Genomic DNA, 21,300 nt, shown 5'->3' with positions numbered 1-21,300 from the left:
CATCCCTCCTTACCACCTGACTTCCTCTCTCTCTCCTTCCCTTTCTTCCTTCCTTTGGATAAGTACTGATAGTTCTGCAGAACCTGGTGAGGCAGATAGTGGTTTAGAGCACAATTTACTATTTAAATTATTTCAAAGCTCTATATTTGGATTGCCTTTGCTTTGGTCATATGTTTCTTTTCAACTCTTAATTAAGAACACACTGTTTATAAATGAATTCCTGTGAGAAAATATGACTCATATTGAGAGATCTTGTTTTATTGTCATATGACATGTTCTGTAGGCATGCAGTATAAAAAAGGGGGAAAACACCTGACATCCATCTTCATTTTAGTTTGATTAACACATTGCAGGAAATTGTGACTATTTAAAAAATTTTTTTTCTATGTTAATTAAAATATAAGTAATTAAAGACCTTACTAAAATAACTTAAACAATGAGGGATAAATATCCTACCCAACATGAAGTTTAGAGTACAGGTAGCTAATTAATTGCCATAATGGTATTATCAGGAACCCACAGGCTATTTTCCATTTTTCTACTCTGTTGTCTTGAGTGTTCTGGCAATCTTTGGTTACAAGGTGGACATTTTTCCATGCTACTTTTTTTTTTTAAGTGAGGAAACATTTCCTAGTAAACTTCATTGGCCATAATTGCATCATATGCCTGCACCTAAACCCCTGATTGGCAGAGTAAACATTACTTGTCATAGTGGCTCGAGCTAATCAGGATTCACCTCTTAAGAGTTCTGCCAGCAAGTGAGAAGGGGAAGGTGTGTCTTTGAGAGGGCTACTGCAGTGAACGACACAGCTAGGGAAGGTCAGAGTTTTGTTAATTTCTGCAAGCTTCCTTATGGGATCACAAAATATAGACAGGCATGCCTTGATTCATTCGATATATGTTTATTGAGTATCTAGTGTATTCCAGTTATTCTCTCCTAAGGATAGAGCAGTGACCAAAAAGGGGGGAAACTACTGCCCCCTTGAAGCTTACGTTTTATTGGTGAAATAGACAAACAGTATACAACAATTCAACTTCATGGTATCTTACGAACCGTGCTAAAACTGAAGCAAAGAAGGGAGCATGGAAGGTTTTGGGCAGGGGTATATGGAATTTTAGATTATGTCCAGGGAACGTCTCACCCAGAATATGATTTAAGTAAAGGATGAATTGATGTGATACATACAGCTCTCTGGGGAGAAGGGTATTCTAGTCAAAGCCCCTGTGGGTGAATGAGGGAGAGTCACAGGAAGTGAGGTCAGAGTGGGGAGCCACTAGACAGTTTTGAGCAAAGGGGTGACACAATAAAATATGTTCGCAGAATCACTTTGGCAGTTGTGTTAAGTAGACCAAAAGGCATTAGAAACAGAAGCGGGAAAACCAGTCAGGAAGCTATTGTAATAATCCCAGAGAGACGATGGTGATTTGAATGGGGGCAGTGGGAAGTAGTTGGATTCTAGATATTTCCAAGGCAAAGCCTACAGAATTTGCTGACAAATTGGATGTGGCCTGTGAGAAGAGGAGAGGCATCTAGGATGGCAGCCAGGTTTTTAGAATGGAGTTGATATTAGCTGAGATTAGGAAGAACAGGGACTCGGTTATTGACATGTTAAATCTGAGATGTCAAATAAACAATTTATAGATGTCAGATGGAGATGTCAAATAAAAATTGGATATATTCATATTTCTTGAAGATGGATCAATATGTATTTTTTAAAAGGATGACATTGGTCATTAATAATAGGGAATGTCTTTTAAAAGAATATAAATTTTTTAAAAAACAACAATAAGGAGAGAATAGGAAACAGAAATAAAGTCTATATGGGGAGGGATATTTGATGTTCCATTGAACAAATACAGGGAAATATTGGAAGTAATTTTAAAATAGACTAATGAGGGGCACCTGGCTGGCTCAGTCGTTAAGCGTCTGCCTTTGGCTCAGGTCATGATCCCAGGGTCCTGGGATCGAGCCCCACATTTGGCATCCTGCTCCGCGGGAAGCCTGCTTCTCCCTCTCCCACTCCCCCTGCTTGTGTTCCCTCTCTTCGCTGTGTCTCTGTCTTTCAAATAAATAAAATCTTTAAAAAAAATAGACTAATGAAAGAAGCATTTATGCACTGAGCATTTATTTAGTGCCTACTATATTCTAGTTTCAGAAATTGCATAAGAAATATATTTATTCTTTCAGTCAGTACTTCATTCCTGAAGCCCCAACCTTTGTGAGAAATATACATGAAAAGTGAAATGCACCGCAAGGACCAATGGTGTGGATTTAGTTTTTGTTCATTCCTTCTATAACATGATGCAACAATTCCTCTAAAGGACGTCGGTTGTTCACCAAGAGGCTATGATCCTCACCCCAGGTTGCTCAGTATTGTGCAGCCTAGAGTTAAGGCTCAGGCATAATATTCAGTAGTGATCCAAGCCAGGAAAAGGAATTGCTATTCTGTTACACACACACACACACACACACACACACCTATATATGTTATCAGGATGAGTGGCTTTTCTTTTGAAGAAGAATTAGTCCAAGATGCCTTTTAATCAGATTATTATATTTGTTTGCATTTAACAAGGATGCAGCACATAGGTAAGATTTTCAATCTGTGTGTATCACATAAAATGCTGAGAAGCACCTTATAAAGTACCTTTTATATTATAGGTACTCAATAAATATTTAGATAGAAAATTTGATTTAGAACATCATTAACATTTCTAACTTTTTTTTAAAGATTTTATTTATTTATTTGACAGAGAGGGTGAGAGAGGGGGAATGTTAGAGGAAGAGGGAGAAGCAGGCTCCCTGCCAAGCAGGGAGCCCGATGCGGGGCTCGATCCCAGGACGCTGGGATCATGACCTGAGCCGAAAGCAGACGCTTACCATCTGAGCCACCCAGGCGCCCCTCTAACTTATTTTTAAACTTGTAAAAATATTATGCTGCATGAAGTAAGTGTTGCTTGATAATATGTGCCTTACCTATAATGCAAGGTTGTTGAGAAAACTGAATTGTCGTGGGTTTTGTCAGATAAAAGTATTGTATAATGGGGGCGCCTGGGTGGCTCAGATGGTTAAGCGTCTGCCTTCGGCTCAGGTCATGGTCCCAGGGTCCTGGGATTGAGTCCCGCATCGGGCTCTCTGCTCCTTGGGAGCCTGCTTCTCCCTCTGCCTCTCTGTCTCTCATGAATAAATAAATAAAAATCTTTAAAAAAAAAAAAAAAGTATTGTATAATGAATATAAGGAATTGTTTATTGGGCAAAGAAATTTTGTTCTTTAAGATGGGTTAGGCTTTTCTCATCATACTTTTGGCCAATCAGGATGAGTATATGACCACTAGCCTATATGACAAATGAGGGGAAATGCTTATAATTAGAGGGGAAATACTGTTTAGTCGGAACCTGAAGTATATTGAATTACTTCAGTTTGCCTATTTCTCCTGTTAAGTAATTTTTGCAAAATGACCATCTCCCATGAGAGAGTTCTGCAAATTTGCAGTAATTAAGCAAGCATTTATGCTAGTTTTGAGACCAAATTGATGGTAGATATGAATTAGCCTCATTCTTTGGTTGACCAAGCTCTAAGTTTCTATCTACAAGTCTACCTTCCAGTTCTGTGGAGTGTATCGCTTTGTATACTCCTTTGCTTTTGTTTTTGAAGAGGAGATTTAGGAAAATCTGTTACCCAGCAATTAGCATTTGTTCATGTGTGTGAATTAAGATGCTTACCTAAACAATATTCTTGTCAAAGTAAAACTCTGTTTTGCTATAACGTGGCAGCTTATTTTTTATTATGCAAACAGGAATATATTTATATTATAAAGCATAATATTAAAATGATCTACCAAGAATCCACCAGCCAACATGGAACCAGAACTTTACTGATAAAGTATGCATCTACCAGCATAGGACTCTTCTTGCCTGTGGTGCTGCCCTTACTGCCCTCCCTGATCCCCCCAGTCACTCTTCAATTTTGTGTTTTATCATTTACTTTTTAATAATTCTGCTTTTATCACATGGGTCTTTAAGTAATATGCTGTTTAATTTTACTTTTTTGTAAAGTTTTATAAAAATGGTAGCATTCTGCATAACGTCTTCTGAGACTTGCTGTTGTTGTTCATTGTGGTTTTTTCGAAATTTATTTATTATCGTATGTAGTTTGGGTTCATTTATTTCACTGCTGAGTAGTACTTCATTGTATGAATTTATTTATTGTCCCATTAGTAGACTTCTGGATTGTTGTTGCTGTTGGGTATTTTTGTTTGCTTGTTTTGTTTTTGGTATCTCTATATTGAGGTTGGTGTCTATCTGTAAGTTGATGCAGATATATTTTTGCTAATGTCTGCATTCTTTTATATGTGTTCTAGTGCACACATGTAAGACTCTAGAATATATACCTAAGAGTAGAGTGTAGAGAATTGAGTATTATATGAGTATATTAATCAATTATACAAATGAATACCAATTGTTTTCCAAAATCATTGGACCAGTTTATATACCACCAATAACAACACAGAAGCTCCCAGTGAACCAAATCATTGCCAAAACTTGGAAATCTCAGGCTACTTAACTTTTCCCAATATAGTAGCTACAAAACAACATCTTATTGTGTCTTCATTTGCTTTTCTGTGATTGCTGATGAGGTTGAACATCTTTTCATGTGATTACTCACCATTGGTATTTTTCTTTCATGAATTGCTTGTTTATGTCTTTTGTCCATTATATACTTAAAAAACTATGCATTAAATATATTTATTTTTTAAATTTAAGAAATTTTAAATAACACAATAAAGAGGAAAAATTTTCCCCTGAAGATTTGATGTGATGTCTCATCACCCCTGAATAAATGAGTGTATATTTCCTACAAACAAGGACATTGTCCTATAAGCCACAATAAAGCCATCAAAATCAGGAAATTAACATTGATGCATTACTACCATCTAATCCTCAGCTCTCATTCAATTTTCACAAGTAGTCCCAATAATGTCCCTTATAGCAAAAGGATCTAGTTTAGAAGCACAGCTTGCGTTTTACTTGTCACATCTTTTCAGTCTCCTTCAATCTGGAACAATTCTTCAGTCTTTGTTTGACTTTCAAGACCTTGGCACTTTTCAAGACTCTACTGTATAAGCCACTTATTTTGTAGAATGTCTCTTCCTTTAGGTTCTTCTGCTGTTTCCTAATGATTACATGCAAGTTATGAATATTTGGCAGGAATATCACAGACGTTACGCTGTGTCTTCTGTCTTTTCTTTGTATCTTGTCAGGTGATACACGATTTTCATTTTGACCCATTACTATTTATGTTAACTTGATTACTTGATTAAGATGGTATCTGCCATGTTTCTCTACTGTGAAATTACTCATTTTCCCTCTGTGTTTAATACTTACTTTGTGCAGAGGTACTTTAAAACTATGTGACTATCTCCTTCCTCATCAAACTTTCATTTAATTAATTAATTTATATCAGTATGAGTTCATGAGTCTTTTATTCAATGAGCTATCATCAGTAACTATTGTTACTATTTTGATGCTCACCTTGCCCCGATTTAGCCAGTGGGATTCCTTTAAAGTTGGCTTCTGCATTCTTTTGACATGTCATTCATCAGTCATGCTGCTACTTCCAATTTCATTCCTACACTATCGAGTTTAATCACATTTTCTCCCCCTTTTTTTTTTAATATCCCCTTCTCTAACAGTAAGAAACTTGCCTATCATTAGCCTAAATTTATTTACTTAATTTGACCAGTTCCGCTGTATGTACTCAGTCTGCCATATCCATTGCACCCTCCTGCCCAAATTCTATTTAAGCTTTGAAGACCCTTCATGTGGCAGCCCCTTTCACCCTGTTTGGATTCCTACATTCCTACACATACAGCACAATGCATCTTTTTATGGGCACCCTCCTCCCCCTGATCAGTCGTTGACATCTGCTGTTAGATCACGGCTCTGCAGGTCCTGCTCAACCCACAGCACTCTGCCAAAGCTTGGACTCTGACCGCCACGCCTCACTGTTCCCTCCCTTCCTACACAGGTACCTGCCTCATCCTGCTCAGGCCCTCACACCCTCTAATCAGGGATACTTTTTTGTATTTTGCCTATTTTTATTTTTATTTTATTATTTTTTTTTAAAGATTTTATTTATTTATTTGAGAGAAAGAGAGAGAGAGACAGAGAAACAGCATGAGAGAGGAGAGGGTTAGAGGGAGAAGCAGGCTCCCCGCTGAGCCAGGAACCCGATGTGGGACTCGATCCCAGGACTCCGGGACCATGACCTGAGCCAAAGGCAGTTGCTTAACCAACTGAGCCACCCAGGTGCCCTATTTTTATTTTTATTTTTATTGTAAAGATTTTATTTATTTATTTGAGAGAGAGGGAGAGGGTCCGCCTGAACATGAGCAGGGGGAGGAGCAGCAGGAGAGGGAGAGAATCTCAAGCAAAGTCTCCGCTGAGCGTGGAGCCCTACACAGGGGCTCGATCTCATGACCCTGAGATCATGACCTGAGCTGAAGTCAAGAGTTGGAGGCTTAACCGACCGAGCCACCTAGGCGCCCCTGCATTTTGCCTATTTTTAAATAAAATATTATAGGATACATACACGTGCGTACACAGACATATTCCGGGTACTATAATTTTTTTTGGCAATGTGCTTTGTGGTATTGTAGTTAGTCTTTATTTTTCCTTATTGTATTTGTTGAGGAATGGATGTTTTTAATTATAATGTAGTTGAATTTATTAATCATATGCTTTATAGTTAACCCTATTCTGTGCCTTAAGTTTTAAGCCTTCCATACTCTTGAGTTCATGAAGATAGTCTCTTAGGTTTTATTTAAAAATATTAAAGACTTGTCTTCTCAACTTAAAATTTTAATCCTTCTGGAATTTATTTTTTACATGTTATATAGGAGGGGTCCAATTTCTTTTTTCCCCCAAATGAATAACCAATTCTTTCAGCACTGTTGAATGCTTCCTCCTTCCTTCAGTGATCTGCAACGTTGTGACTTTTGTCAAATACTGTTTTTGTTATATGCAAAGGTCTATTTCTTCTCCAGCAGTCAGTTTGTCTCTTTTCTGGAAGCACACTAACTTCTGTAGTACAGCTTTATAATAAATCTCAGTATAGGCAGCGCAAGTTCCCTACTGTATTCTGTTTCTGGTTGGAAGGCTTGTCTGTTTGGGCTTTTGCTGCTCCATTGTAAATTTTAGAATCAACTTATAAAACCTTTTGAATTTCGACTGGCATTGCATTAATATCAGTTGAATTTGGGGGAAAATTGTCATTTTCGGATACTGAGTCTGTCATGAGTATGGTATGTCCTCCTATTTATTTAGGTTGTATTTAATGTCTTCTGATAAATTTTCAAGCTAACTTTTATTCTTTAGGTACATTTTTGTTGGATATTTTTAAAATGTTATTTTCTGTTTGTAACTGGTGAGTAAAAATGCAGTTGATTTTTTTTAAGTGTGGTTTTGTTTGTTTTTTAAAGATTTTATTCATTTATTTGACAGAGAGAGAGAGAGCACAAACAGGGGGAGGGGCAGAGAGGAGAGGGAGAAGCAGGCTTCCTGCTGAGCAGAGAGCTGGATGTGGGGCTCCATCCCAGGACCCCGGGATCATGGCCTGAGCCAAAGGCAGACACTTAACCATCTGAGCCACCTAGGTGCCTGCAGTTGATTTTTTTTAAAGTGATTTATATTTACCCACAATGAACTGAACAGTAACATACCTGTTTAGATAAATGTTAGACATGCTCAAAAGCAAAGAAACAAGATTAGAAGTCCAGGTTTTTACTCTGAAATTACTTTTGATATTTTAATAAGTCCTAGTTTAACAATCATCTTTTTTTTAAATATGGAACGCTTCACGAATTTGCGTGTCATCCTTGTTCAGGGGCCATGCTATTCTTCTCTATATTGTTCCAATTTTAGTATATGTGCTGTCTAAATGAGCACAATGATCATCTTTTTACAGAGATTTATTGAGATACAGTTCACATACAATAAAATTCACCCATTTAAAGTGTTCTTTATAGTCTCGCAGATATACAACCATCAACCACCATCTAATTTTTGAACATTTTCATGACCCTAAAAAGAAACCCCATACTCATTATCAATCACTCCCCATTCCTATCCTTCCCACTCCCAGCCCTTAGGCAGCTATGAATCTATTTTCTGTTTCTGAATTTGCCTGTTTTGGACATTTCACGTAAATGGAATCATATAGCACATGTTTTTTTGTGACTGGCTTCTTTAACTCAGTATAATGATTTCCAGGGTTCATCTGTGTTGTAGCCTGTATCAATATTTCATCCCTTTTTTTGGCTGGGTAATATTTTCTTATTGAATGTATCACATTTTGTTTACCCATTCATCTGTTGATAGACACCTAGACTGTTTCCAGTTTTTGGCTATTATGAATAATGGTTATGAGCATGCATATACAGATTTTGTATATGGACATAAGTTTTCATTTCTCTTCTATTTATACCTAGGGGTTAGAATTTCTGGGTCATATGGTAATTCTGTGTTTAACTTTTAAGGAACTGCCAAACTGTTCTCCTTAGCGGTTGTACCATTTTACCCTTCCACCAGCCATATATGAGAGAGGCAAATAGTCATCTTAAAACTACTTTTGCGTTCTCCAGATTAATTGTTATACATTAGGTTTATTTTTAATTATGATTATTATTTTAAGTGATGGGAGAAATGGCAATTTATTTTAACATCGGATTCATTTTAAAGCAATTTATGATTCTATGTAGAATATATCCTTTTTTTTTTTTAGTCTTATTGAGGTATAGTTTACATACCATACAATTCACCCTTTCTAAGCATTCAGTATGATGATTTTGAGTCAATTTATTTAGATGTGCAACCATCACCACAGGCCAGTTGTGGAACATTCACATCACTCCAAAGGGTTCCTTCATGCTTGTTGCAATTTCTATTCCCTTCTCCTGTCCCAGGAGATGATCTGCTTTCCCTCTAATTAATTTTGGCTTTTCTAGACATTTTACATATAAATGGAATCATATAAATATGTCTTTTATATCTAGCTTTCTTCACTAAGCATTATGTTTCTTAGGTTTATCCTTGTTGCATGAACTATTAATTTCTTTCTGTTTTTTTTTTGGTTACTACTTTATGCTTATCCCTTTACCAGTTAATGAATATTTGGGTTGTTTACAGTTTTTGGCTATTATGATTGATGCTGCTATGATCATTTACATACAAATGACATATGTTTTCATTTCTCTTGGTTCGACGATACCCAGGAGTGACATTGCTGGGTCATGTGGTTAAGTATGCTGTTAAGAAACTGCCAAGCTGTCTTCCAAAGTGGCTGTGTCATTTTATATTCTCATCAGCAATGTATGAGGGTTGCAGTTTCTCCCTATCCTCCCAAACTTTGAATTTTTCAATTTTAAAAATAATTATAGCTATTCTAGTGAGTTGTGTAGTGGAATCTCATTGTAGTTTTATTTGCATTTCTCTATTTGGTAATGATGATGAGCATCTTTTTGTATGTTTACCAAACATTCATGTATCTTTGGTGAAATGTCTTCATAACTTTAGCCCATTTAAAAAAATTGTTTTATCTTCTTATTCATCAGGTCTGAGGATTTTAATATGTTAGATACCATTTCTTTTTCATGTATATGATTTGCAAATATTTCCTCTTATTCTGGGGCTTGTCTTTCATCTAAATTATGTCTTTTGAAGAATTTGATGAAGTCCAATTTTTTCATTTTTCTTGTTTGTTTTTTAATGGACTGTGCCTTTGTTGTCATATTTAAGAACTCTTTCCCTAACCTAAGGTTACAAGATTTTTTCCTATGCCTCCTAGAAGTTTTGAAGTTTTAGTTCTATAATTCCAGCTATGGTCCATTTTAAGTTATTATTTTTGTATGTTGTGAAAGATTTACACTTGTCTATTTTTGCATGTGATTATTGACCTGTTGCAGCATCATTTGTTGAAATTCAAATGACCATAAATGTGAGAGTTTATTCTGGGCTCTATCCTATTTCATTATCTATTATGTCTGTCTTTATGCCAGTATCACACTGTGTTGGTTATTATAGCTTTATGGTAAGGTTTGAAGTTAGGTAGTATAAGTCCTAAAGCTTTAATCTTCTTTTTCAGAATTGTTTTGCATAGTCTAAATTTTTATTTAGATTTCATATATACATATATATGATATATAAGATACTATATATGTGTGTGTGTGTGTATATATATATATATATATATATATATATCTTTCATATGTATCTTAGAGTCAATTTCATGTATATCTTAGAATCAATTTCTACCAAAAAAAAACCATGGGATTTTGATAGATCAATTTGGGGAGACTTGCCATCTTTTTTTTTTTTTTTTTTTTGCTAAGAATGTTTTTATTTTTTTAATTTTAATTCCAGAATAGTTAACATACAGTGTTATATTAGTTTCAAGTGTACAGTGTAGTGATTCAACAATTCCATACATCACCCCATGCTCATCACGACAAGTGCGCTCCCTAATCCCCATCACCTATTTCACCCATCCCCCCATCCACCTCCCCTCTGGTAACCATCAGTTTGTTCTATATAGTTAAGAGTCTGTTTCTTGGCCTGTCCCTCTCTCTTTCTCTCTCTCTTTTCCTTACTCGTTTGTTTTGTTTCTTAAATTTAACCTTTTCTTTTCCAATTTATTTGTCTTTCAATTTCTAGTCTTATTGAAGTGAGTAAACTCTCTAGTAGAATGTTGAATAGTGGTGTCGAGAGCAGACCTCTTGCCTTTTTACCAGCATTTTAGGGCAGTAGGACAGAGCATTCAGTCTTTCACCATTAAGTATGGTGTTAGTTGTAGATGTTTGTCTCAGAAAGGAAGAGTTGTTTTCACACGGAAACAATCAATTATGTAATATACCTTATTAATAGAATAAAAGGACAAGAGCCTCATTAAGTATCTCGGTAGACTCAGATAAAAGAAAATCAGGGAAACAGAAACAAATAGTTTAAACAAAAGAAGAGGTAGAGGGAAGCTACTTTATGTAAAGTGATGAGGACAAGCTTCTCTGAGGAGATAACATTAAAAATGATATCTAAATGACCTGAAGGTCCTAATCAGGCAAAGTGAACATACAGTGAAGGTTAGTTCAGCACCTGGGATTGTGCTTGTCTTGTTCACTTCATAATTCCAACACCTAGCACAGTGCCTAGCCCCCTAAAATTTGTTTAGCTTAACAGATAGATAGTTGAATGTCTTGCTTTCTTAGCATCACATTCATTTTACCGTATCTGTCATTAAATATTATTTGAAATTATATATTTTGATGATCACATAATATTCTACAGAAATATTGCATTTCTATAATTTTAACAGTTATTTAAATGCTGTTTTATTCATAGAAATGCTTCCTGTCTTCATGATCCAAAACATCTGGTAAATTCAGTTCCATTGACTTGGATTTAAGACTGATTTACTCATTTATTAATATAAGACAGTTTTAAGATATTAATAAATCTTTGAGTAATTTCTTTAATATCATCTTTTGCTAACTTTTATTTAAATATTCTTTTAATTTATCTTTCATGTGATCATGTTGGCTCAAAAGGGTTAAAACAGGGCTTTAATAGAGACCAGCCATTAAAACAAACTATTCTAGAATGTGGCAAAATATCAGACACAAATTGTGGGCTCTAGATATTTTTCTCTTTACATGGAAAATATAGACTCATGAACTTCATATACCATTGCCAAGTGTTCTGTACTACCTGAATTAAGACCATTGTAGGTGGGTTACACTAGAGAAGTCAGATGTTTGTTCCAGAGAACTGCCAACACCCCATCTTTGTTGCAAGTAAAATATACCAGAGTTTGAATTCCACTTTAAGCTTTTACTGGTATTATGATTTGGGGCAACTTAAACTAGGTTCCTCATCTATAAAGTGGGGTTGATAATAGTCATCTCATAGGGTTGTTTTAAAGATCATATATATAAAGAGGTTAGTGGAGGGTCTGATACACACTAAGTGCCCAGAAAACAAGGGCTACCATTAATCACCTTTTAAGTCTGGTAGTCATGGGAGTGTTGGTAGGAATGCTAGCTATCAGGGTTCCTTATGCTTCAAGGCTTCATTAGCAGATGCTGACCAGCTTGTTAATAATGTGCCTCTGAAGATGTTTACTGATATTTTTGTGAGGAATTGGTCATTTTCTTCACTCAGTATACTCGGAGTTCTCTGGAGACTGTTTCTTGTCTGCACATGTCCCAAAAAAGATTTGGCCCCAAAGGTGGTATTTTAAAGTACCATTAAGTTAGATCTTTCGACATCAACTTGTAAGTCACTGTAGCATTCATAAATATAGTTATGGTTACTTTCTTTTACCCGCTTTAAAATAAAAGGTAATACTTTTTTTTTTTTTTCAAGAAGGAAAGAAATGCAACTGAAAACTGAACGATTAAATTCTACTTGAATTTCAGTGCTTTAATAGGTAATGTTGACAAGGGGCAAGATAGGGTTGCCAGGGTATAGCTTCTGAGGTTGGGCCCTGGGGATTTAGGAAATCCCTAGGGCCCCCAACAAATTCTAATAGGAATACTAATACGATTGCAAATGCGGTTATTTTTAAATTCATATATAAATCACTGCCTTCTAGTTATAAATAATCAGAAGTGATTGTTCCCTATTCCTCTTAGAATTCCTGTCAGAATTTATAGTCAAAGCTCAATTTAAACCCAAGATTTGCAATTTGGGGACATGACACTTAACTGGCCTTGCTCATTGTCTGTTTCCCCTCTATAAAATGGAATAATGCCTTCTCTGCTCATTTCTCTGAGTTATGAAGATCAAATGAGGTCATGTCCATGAAAGCGCTTTGTAAAGCACGTAGCTTACTAATTATTACTCCAGTTTATCCTGTCAGACCTGCCCCTTTCTCACAACTGTTAGGTAGGTCACTGGTGGAGGTGACATGATAGCTCAGAACTCTGTAATGTGCACCACCTCTGAGGAGTCTTTCACTTGTACGAGGAAGCAGACAGTTGTAGACTGTTGGTATTTTTATACTTTAATTCATTTTATTTATTACCAAAGTAATACATGTTTATTATAAAGAAGCTAAGAAATATAAATCAGCAAAAAGGAAAAATAAAAATTCCCTTTAAATGAAATAATTGCTACATTTATTTTCATATACTTTTGAAACAAATTCAACTGTACTGAACATAAGGCTGTTTCCTATTTTTATCACTTAATATATGTTATATGGAATGATATGCTATAATTTTTTATATATGTTAGTGGCTACATAGTATCCCACCATGTAATATACCAGAATTTATTAAACTTGTGATTTTGACATTTATTGGCTGTTGTCAAGTTTTTTTTACTATTAGAAATAATGTATATTGTCACATCCTTATATCTAAATACTTGTATATATCCTCATTTTGTTTCTCATTAAGATAAATCCTAGACTTGGAATTGCTACATCAAGGGGCATGCAACATTTTAAGAAATTTAATATTTCATAGCTTTATTGAGTTATAATTGACATTCAATAAACTGCACATGTTTAGGGTTTATAGTGTGATTATTTTGAATATGTATACACCCATGAAACCATTGCCACAGTTAAGGTAAGGTCCTTTTGTAATCCCTCTTTCCTGTACCTTCCCGCCCCTCAATCCCCAGATAACCACCAAAATGTTTTCTTTCCCTGTGGATTACTTTGCATTTTCTACAGTTTTATGCAAATGGAATTACACACTATGTATTCCTTTTTGTCTGGCTTCTTGCACTCAGCGTAATTATTTTGAAACTCATCCATGCTGTTGCTTATATCAATCATGCATCCTTTTTTGTTGCTGAGTAGTAAATATTCCATTGTATGGGTATACCATAATTCATTTACTTACTGATAGGCATTTGAGTTGTTTCCAGTTTTGGGCTATTTAAAATAAAGCTACTTTGGAGATTGGTGTACAAGTCTGTCTATGGACATAAGGCATTTGATATTTATTACAAATTTTGTGCTAGAAGGTTTTTTGTAAAGAAAAAGCTTAATATGAAAATCTATTCTTCCTTTTTCCTTTTTAGTTTTCTTCTTCTTTTTTTTTTTTGAAATATACCTTTGGGAGGATTTAGAATTTTTAGATGTAACTTAATAGGATTAATTTGACAGAAACTTGAAATTAACAGAGGTTAACAAGCACATCCTAGCAACTATAAACCTTATTCACAGTTTGTTGTCTTGAAACATCTACTTTGATCAAATGTATTGTCTAGAAAGCAAAAGTTACATAGTTTCCTTTAATGAATGATTCATATTTCATAAAACCATATTTCTCTGTTAAATGACTACTTCTACATTGAACTTGAACAAGAAAAGATACTGGGAAAAGTTTACAGAACTTCACAAAAGATATTCCAGAATCTGGTTTTCCTTTTCCTCAGGTGCACACTAGACAGAAAGAGGAACAGGGAAATCTAAAGACTCCAGATGACATCAGCGCTACTTTTCAACAGCCTTCTCCATTTCCTTGCTCAGAAAGTAGAGACAGACCTCAGAGACAGATGGTGAGAATACTTTTCCTGACTTCTTAAGGCTTAATCATGGTGATTTTAATATATTTTGGAGAATCCTTTCTTAGTGATAAATTAGCTTGTAATCACCAGATTTATGTTTTGTGTTTTATCTGTGCAAATTATTTCATCAGGCACAGTGTGGTTTAAAACAAAAAAAGTGAATAGTGAATAAGATACAATCTTAAGGAATTTAAGGATAAGTACAGATAAATAAATTTAGTCAAGCAGTAAAAAGAGCTTAAATACCATAAGAAAGACACAAAAAATATTCTTCAGAATTCAAAGGTGTAGATTACTTCTGGAGAGGGGGATTGGGAAGCTTGAAATCAGAAATAGTGTTTGTGTTGATGATACTTAATTTGTTTTTACCAAAAACCAGAGAAAATGAACAGTTAATATAAAACCTGAAATAGCAATCTGATTTCAGATAAAAAGTTAATTATTGTTTTGAGGAAAAATAGAAGCATGTTTGGTTATTGTGGGTTTATTATAGTCTAAGTCAATGATTACTTTTTGAATTATGTAAAATGGTTACCTCTTGTAAGGCAAATAGTATATAATAGTATATTAGCATTTCTGAGAAGTGATCAAATAGTCTGATTAAATTAACACAAGTAGGTGGGCGGTACAACAGAAAGAGATGGGTGAGTGGTTAATTCTACAAGGATTAACACTCCTGTTACCTAGTATAGCTACAACCTAAATGAATTTGTCATGTCTTAAGCTCTTGGACTTTGTGCTGCTTACGCTGGGCAGAGAAGCACTCCAAGTAAACTGGGAAAGGACATAGTGATTAATTATTGTGCTCATAATTAGTTGTGAAGAGTTCACTCTCAATTAGCTAGCTGAAAACTCTTGTTAGAAGAAAGCAGATAGGACATCCTAAAATTCATGGTGTTTTCTGATGTTTCTAAAGGGGGATGGCAACTTGGAGCCAAATTTGTTTCTTAGGTGTCATATGGTTGGCACAGTGATAATACAAATTCCTTTTTCTTCACTATTCTGATTATATTCAGAAAACCTAGTGATTAAGTTATTTAATCATTCTACTTATTTCTTATTTTAATCATTCTGTGTATTCTTTCTTGTCATTTAAGCAAGAAAATCTTTAAAACATCTTGTTTAATAAAAATTACAATTACTAATAATTATTTGGTTGCTAGTCATTCGTCACATATTCACATATTATTTTTTCCCCTAAATTAAGATTTTAAATCAACCACACTTTTATTTGTTAAATGCTGAGTTCTTTCATTCAGGTATAACTATGTGTTAATGACTGATAGTCTGAAATCTGTTTTTATATTTGATGAGCATCGTTGTTGCTGCACCCTAATTCCCAACTTTTAATTTCATTAAAATGAAAATTATAATCATGCATTTTCTTGTGACCCACAAGATATAATTAGTTTGTTGTTCTTAATTTGTCAACGCCCTTGTTTTACCAAGTACCAACCACCACTTATGACAGTTGGATAAATAAATCATAGATAGCCAGCTGGCAAATTTACATAGCCAATAAGTTGTCCTTGAAAAATGATCAAATTTAGATCTTTCTCCCAGATAGAAAAGACAGATTATTTAGAATGTACAATGAATAGTTTTGAAAGCATATAAGAATGAGCTATTCTTGATTATCATTTATGTATATTTAATTTTTTTTCAAGATTTAAAAGTGAATTTGTTAAGTATATGTTTTCTAAATTATGTTTTGAATGAGAGTCCATGGTCAAATAAATTTGGCGAAGTTGTCATTATATGAAATATCTTTTCAGTAGGCATTCCATTAGCCAGCTATTGGATTCTCAGTTCCCAAAAAGAGGGCCTTATATAGACTAGTATTTGATAGAAAACAGTTGAAGACTCTGAATTAATATATTCCATGGGGTATTACTGTAGCTTGTCTGTCATACAGCTACACTCCAAAAACAGGTACGTCACTTTTTTTTTTCTTTAAGAGGGAGAGAGAAGGGGGAGGGGAGAAGGGAGAGGGAGAGAGAGAATCTCAAGCAGACTGCACACCCAGCACAGGAGCCCTATATGGGGCTCAGTCTCACGACCCTGAGATCATGACCTGAGCCAAAATCAAGAGTTGGACCCGTAACCCACTGAACCACCCAGGTGCCCTGGTACATCATATTTTTAAGTAGAGTAATGTCCTGAATGAGAGGCCAAAGAGGGTGATTAGGAAAAAAGGAGTAGAATTTGAGTAAATGAATATTGCAAACCATATAAAGCCTGAAGTGTTTATAAAGCTTCTCAGTGCCTTAGGCCAGATTTCCTTTGCTCACTTGTCACTTCCTTCTTTTGGAAAAAAAAAAGTGGACATCCCATATAACTAATAAAATAAAATCACCTTTTTTTGTGTTTTTTTAGAACTCCGTATACTTTCTGTGCTCTGTTTCAGAGTGCAACATTTATTAGCTGATTTTGGCAATACTGATAATATAGAAAACAGTGACTATCTCAGGTAGAATTAGATAATTGGCCATAAATCAGTTTAGCGTAAACACTTGAATATACTCATTTTCTCACTAAGTGGAATTTTTATTGTTGTATCTCATGAGTTCTCACTCGGAAGAGTTCTTTAATGTATGTTTTTTTCCTAGTTCAATTACATTATTGATAACTATTTCAATACACATGACTATTTCAACACACGTTTTAAGTGCTAGAACTTTCCTATCATATATAGAAGTATCTGTATGAAGAGACAACGGCCAGTGATTCAGTTGGTACTAACAGATTGGGTCACCAGGTTGGTAAAGTGAGTCTAGTCATCTACATGGAATGCCTTCCCCAAACTTTATAAAACATTTCTCAAAGTAATGTTTTTAATTAAGAAATAACACTTTGAGAGGCACCTGGGTGGCTCAGTCGGTTAAGCATCTGACTCTTGATCTTAGCTCAGGTCTTGATCTCAGCGTCATGAGTTCAAGCCCCCCTCCACACCCAGCGTGGAGCCTCCTTTAAAAAAAAGAAAGAACACTTTGAAAAAGTGTTTAAACTCCTACACAAGATAATCAGTTGAGAATGTGGTACTGGTGAAAGCAAGATCAATCCAGAATCTGGGTGAGTTATCTTAGTTGGAATTAATTCCCATAAACTAACTTGGCTTTGTCAACTAATGTTTCCCTGGCTTTGTGGACAACCTAGGCAAGAAAATTTGGATGATGGGCCCAAATGAAGCATTAATTTCCAACATTGCTTTTACCCACATTTTAATTTCCTTTCCCACAGCCAGCATCTTGTCTCAGAGTGCATTTCTCATCTAGAATGCTTGTTCTAGAAGCCTCCTTACTTATGCCTTTGTCTCCACAACCACCACATTTTCCTAAAACTTCCAATTTGCTTCTGTTACTTCTCTGATAAAATAATTCAGTGATCCCAGTAACATAACCACCAAAGTAACAGGGCTTCCTTAATCCTAATTCACTGTTACAATGGCAAACATTAATATAATTAACTTTTTGCTGAACTTGGTGTCATAAAGAATTGACTTTTTTAAAAGTCTTTTACTTAGTACCTTAATTGATACTAATATCATTTTGAGAGGAAAATTCCCCACTATACCAAGCCTCCATGTCAACTCAGGTTTTTTTCTCTCCCATGAAAGGTTTCAAGTGAAATAATTAAAATAATTTTAAAATATCTTGGTTAAGAGTGTCCATTCACTTTCTCTTCTTACTCAGACCCTGGTCTTTTTCACTTAAAATAACTGTAGTGAACCTGATATTCTCCTTGATTCTCTGCTATGTTTGCCCTTCAACCACATGGCCTGCGGTTTGCACATCTGAAATTAGTGTGATCCTAACAGTACAACTTATGCATTTTATTTGGATAACCAGAATTTCCTCATTCTAGATTAGAGATATACTAGTAATTTTCAAACCCCATTTATTTTATTTATTTATTTATTTTTGCATTTACTTACAGAAAGATGGTTGATGGGGCGCCTGGGTGGCTCAGTTGGGTGTGTCTGACTCTTGATTTCAACTCAGGTCATGATCTCAGGGTCGTGAGATTGAGCCCCAGCACAGGCTCCCACACTGGGCGTGGAGCCATGCCTAAGATTCTCTCCCTCTGTCTCTCGCCCCGTCTGTCCCCTCCCCCCGCCGCCATGTGGGCATGTGCACTCATGCCCCCCCCCCCTCTCTTTTTCTAAACAAAATAGATTATTGATGGGTTGAGTACAACCTATGCAAGCTCTGGCTCAAAGCTTTTCTCTCCAGTTGTCCTTCCTCCATCCTGCCATCTTGCAGCTTGTTCTCTAAGGTTCTCAGAATATCTGTGGTGAAGGACCAGTTTTTGTTTTCACTTCATTTTTTTTTAACAAATTACTTTTATTGTATTTTTAAAAAGCTGCTATCTACGACAGATTGGAAATGAAGAAAAAGGCCTACAAATTATAAGTCCAGATTTTTCGTCATTGAATTCAACTGATAACAAATTACATTATCACATTCTATAAAACTTCTTAATTACTCACAATTTCTGATATTTGAACAGAATTCAAATATCTGTTATTAGAAACTTAAAGTTTCTAAAACATACTTTGTACTGCTGCGCTTCCCTGCTGGGACTGATGCTCCTCCCCCCTGCTTGAAGAGTGCTCTTTAACTTGTGTTCCATTTGGCAAAGCCTTGATTTTGCTCGTCATTTCACATGCCACCTGTGTGGCAGAGTGCCTTCACTAAAAACCTGTTCCCTGCCTGTCTTCTTCCCAAGACTTTGCCCTTCCATGCTCTTTTCACTTTTTGCATGCCTTTCTTATACTAGGATCTCACTACATTGTGGATTATATTTTTCCTGACAGGGGTGAGCCTACTAAGGGCCAGTTTATCACTTAGTTATCCTTCTATCTTCAGTTCTCAACACATAGCAGCTTCTTTATAAATATTCTGGCATGGTGAATTCAGAAGAGTAGTGACTGTGCAAAGGTGGTAGATATTTCGTATCATCTTTAGCTTACTAATTTTCTTTTTTAAAAGGTCATTTTTTTTTTTTCTTTCCCCTACCCACGTCTTTGAAACATTTCTGCATAGAGAACAGTATTTATCTGGCATGGTTATAGCATAAATTCTTGAAAATTAGAAAGTAGAGATTTTGTTTGAAGATTAAAACCAAGATTGAAGTTCTTGACTCTGTTACAGTAGACTGGGAGCAGCTCTCAAACTTTTAGTCTCAGCACCCCTTCAGACTCTTAAATTATTGAGGACCCAACAGAGCTTTTCTTTATGGGGGTCGTATCAACCAATATTTTACCATACTAGAAGTTAAAATCGAGAAAATTTTTAAAACACAAGAATATACAAGGCTACACTCCATTAGCCATTAACACATTAGCCATGACACATCACATGGCCTCTGGACAACACCATTGTACACTCACGAGAGAGAGAGAGACAAAACAGATAACAGGTTAGTATGATGAAAATAGTTTGACCTTATGCACCTCCTAAATGGATCATGGAGACTCTTGGGGTCCCTGGACCACGCCTTAAGAACTTCTGCTTTACAGGAATTTACTTGTCTAATTGCCAACAGAATATTCTGTTATTTTTATTTCAATGATGGATCCTAGCTTTTGTGTTTGTAGGTTAATAAGTTGGTTGTTTTGTTTTGTTTTGTTTTAGTATCTGCAAGTCTTATCATATTACCCACCCTCATATTAATGTCTAGACATACAGTGTGCTGGAAACATACTGGTGGGATGGAGATGCTTACTCAAGAAGTCATTTTATTTGTAGATACTTAAGAAGGTCATTTCTAGTTGTGCCCTATCACTATACTGGCTCTCAATTGCTAGACCTTTTTATGACTTGTGAACCTCCAAATACATCTCCTGTGATGATGATTCCTCCTCCAGAGGGTTTGGATATTTGGTCATTTCTTAATGAGTTCACAGAGTAAAGTTTACTTCTTCAGGGAAGTGAGAAATATTCCCTTCGGAATCTTTCTTCTTCTCTCCTTTGTTTGACCTTCCCCTCCACTTGCCTCAACCTGATCCCTGATGCTGGCTTTCCTTTTCTGAGAGTACAGTCTGCTCTCTGGCAGATAGTTTCTTGGCCCTGGTGACTCCTGTTCTTTTTTACTCCCTACCCTCTTACCTTGGCTGATACTCTGTTAAATTCTTTCTGAGGTCTTAGCAGGACAGTCAGTCTCTAGAGTATTTGACGACTGTCTTCAAATTGCATGGGTACTGGGTCTTCCCAGAGAGTTCTGGGATTTCTTTGTGTACCTTGTCAGCTGCATGGGAATACCAAGATGGCTGCTAGTTGAGACTTAATTCCCTGACAACTCAATATTGTTTTTACTAATAGGCTTTTTATTGTGTAATGGTGTCATGGTGTGAACTGTAATTTAGGGACTTACCATTATAAGTGACACACTAAAAGCACAAAGCTGATAGGATGTTGGGGATTTTTTATTTTTTAATTCTGAGTTATAAACATAGTACATACTCAACAAATGTGTGCTGAATTAATTTTATGCTCATTAGTGTTGATGAAACTCTTCATAATGTGGTAGCCTCATCAACCACATTATGATTTAAGCCAGACATCTCTCTCTTATAGCCAAGGGAAATATGCCTTCACACTATTCTGAAAAGGTACACATTGCTGCCTTAATAAGCAAAAATCCTTACCTGATACTTAATGAAGATTGTTACTTGAAATGTAGAAGATTCAAATCTACAACAGATTCTGATTTTGACTCTTTGT

At 35.5% G+C, this 21,300-nt stretch overlaps 1 protein-coding gene and 1 non-coding gene across 5 annotated transcripts in view; one reads left to right on the top strand and one right to left on the bottom strand.

Annotated features, from left to right (window-relative positions):
• NRIP1 (nuclear receptor interacting protein 1) overlaps positions 1 to 21,300 on the top strand; it is a 176,230-nt gene that overhangs the window by 35,927 nt on the left and 119,003 nt on the right. Inside the window, exon 1 of one of the 4 annotated variants that reach the window (XM_081798790.1) lies at positions 14,444 to 14,566. The exons of the other annotated variants lie outside the window; for them this stretch is intronic. The gene's annotated coding sequence lies outside the window, so the exon portion shown is untranslated. Of the gene's footprint in view, positions 1 to 14,443; positions 14,567 to 21,300 lie in introns of those variants that run through there. 4 annotated transcript variants of the gene reach the window in all.
• LOC115941659 (U6 spliceosomal RNA) lies at positions 7,842 to 7,948 on the bottom strand. The gene has a single exon (XR_004076397.1). It is a non-coding gene; the product is annotated as a U6 spliceosomal RNA (small nuclear RNA).

This window comes from Leptonychotes weddellii, chromosome 1 (genome assembly GCF_054177405.1).
Source record: "Leptonychotes weddellii isolate Sample4059 chromosome 1, ASM5417740v2, whole genome shotgun sequence".
Lineage (NCBI taxonomy): Eukaryota > Metazoa > Chordata > Mammalia > Carnivora > Phocidae > Leptonychotes > Leptonychotes weddellii.
This window is presented reverse-complemented; position numbering and strand designations above follow the sequence as displayed.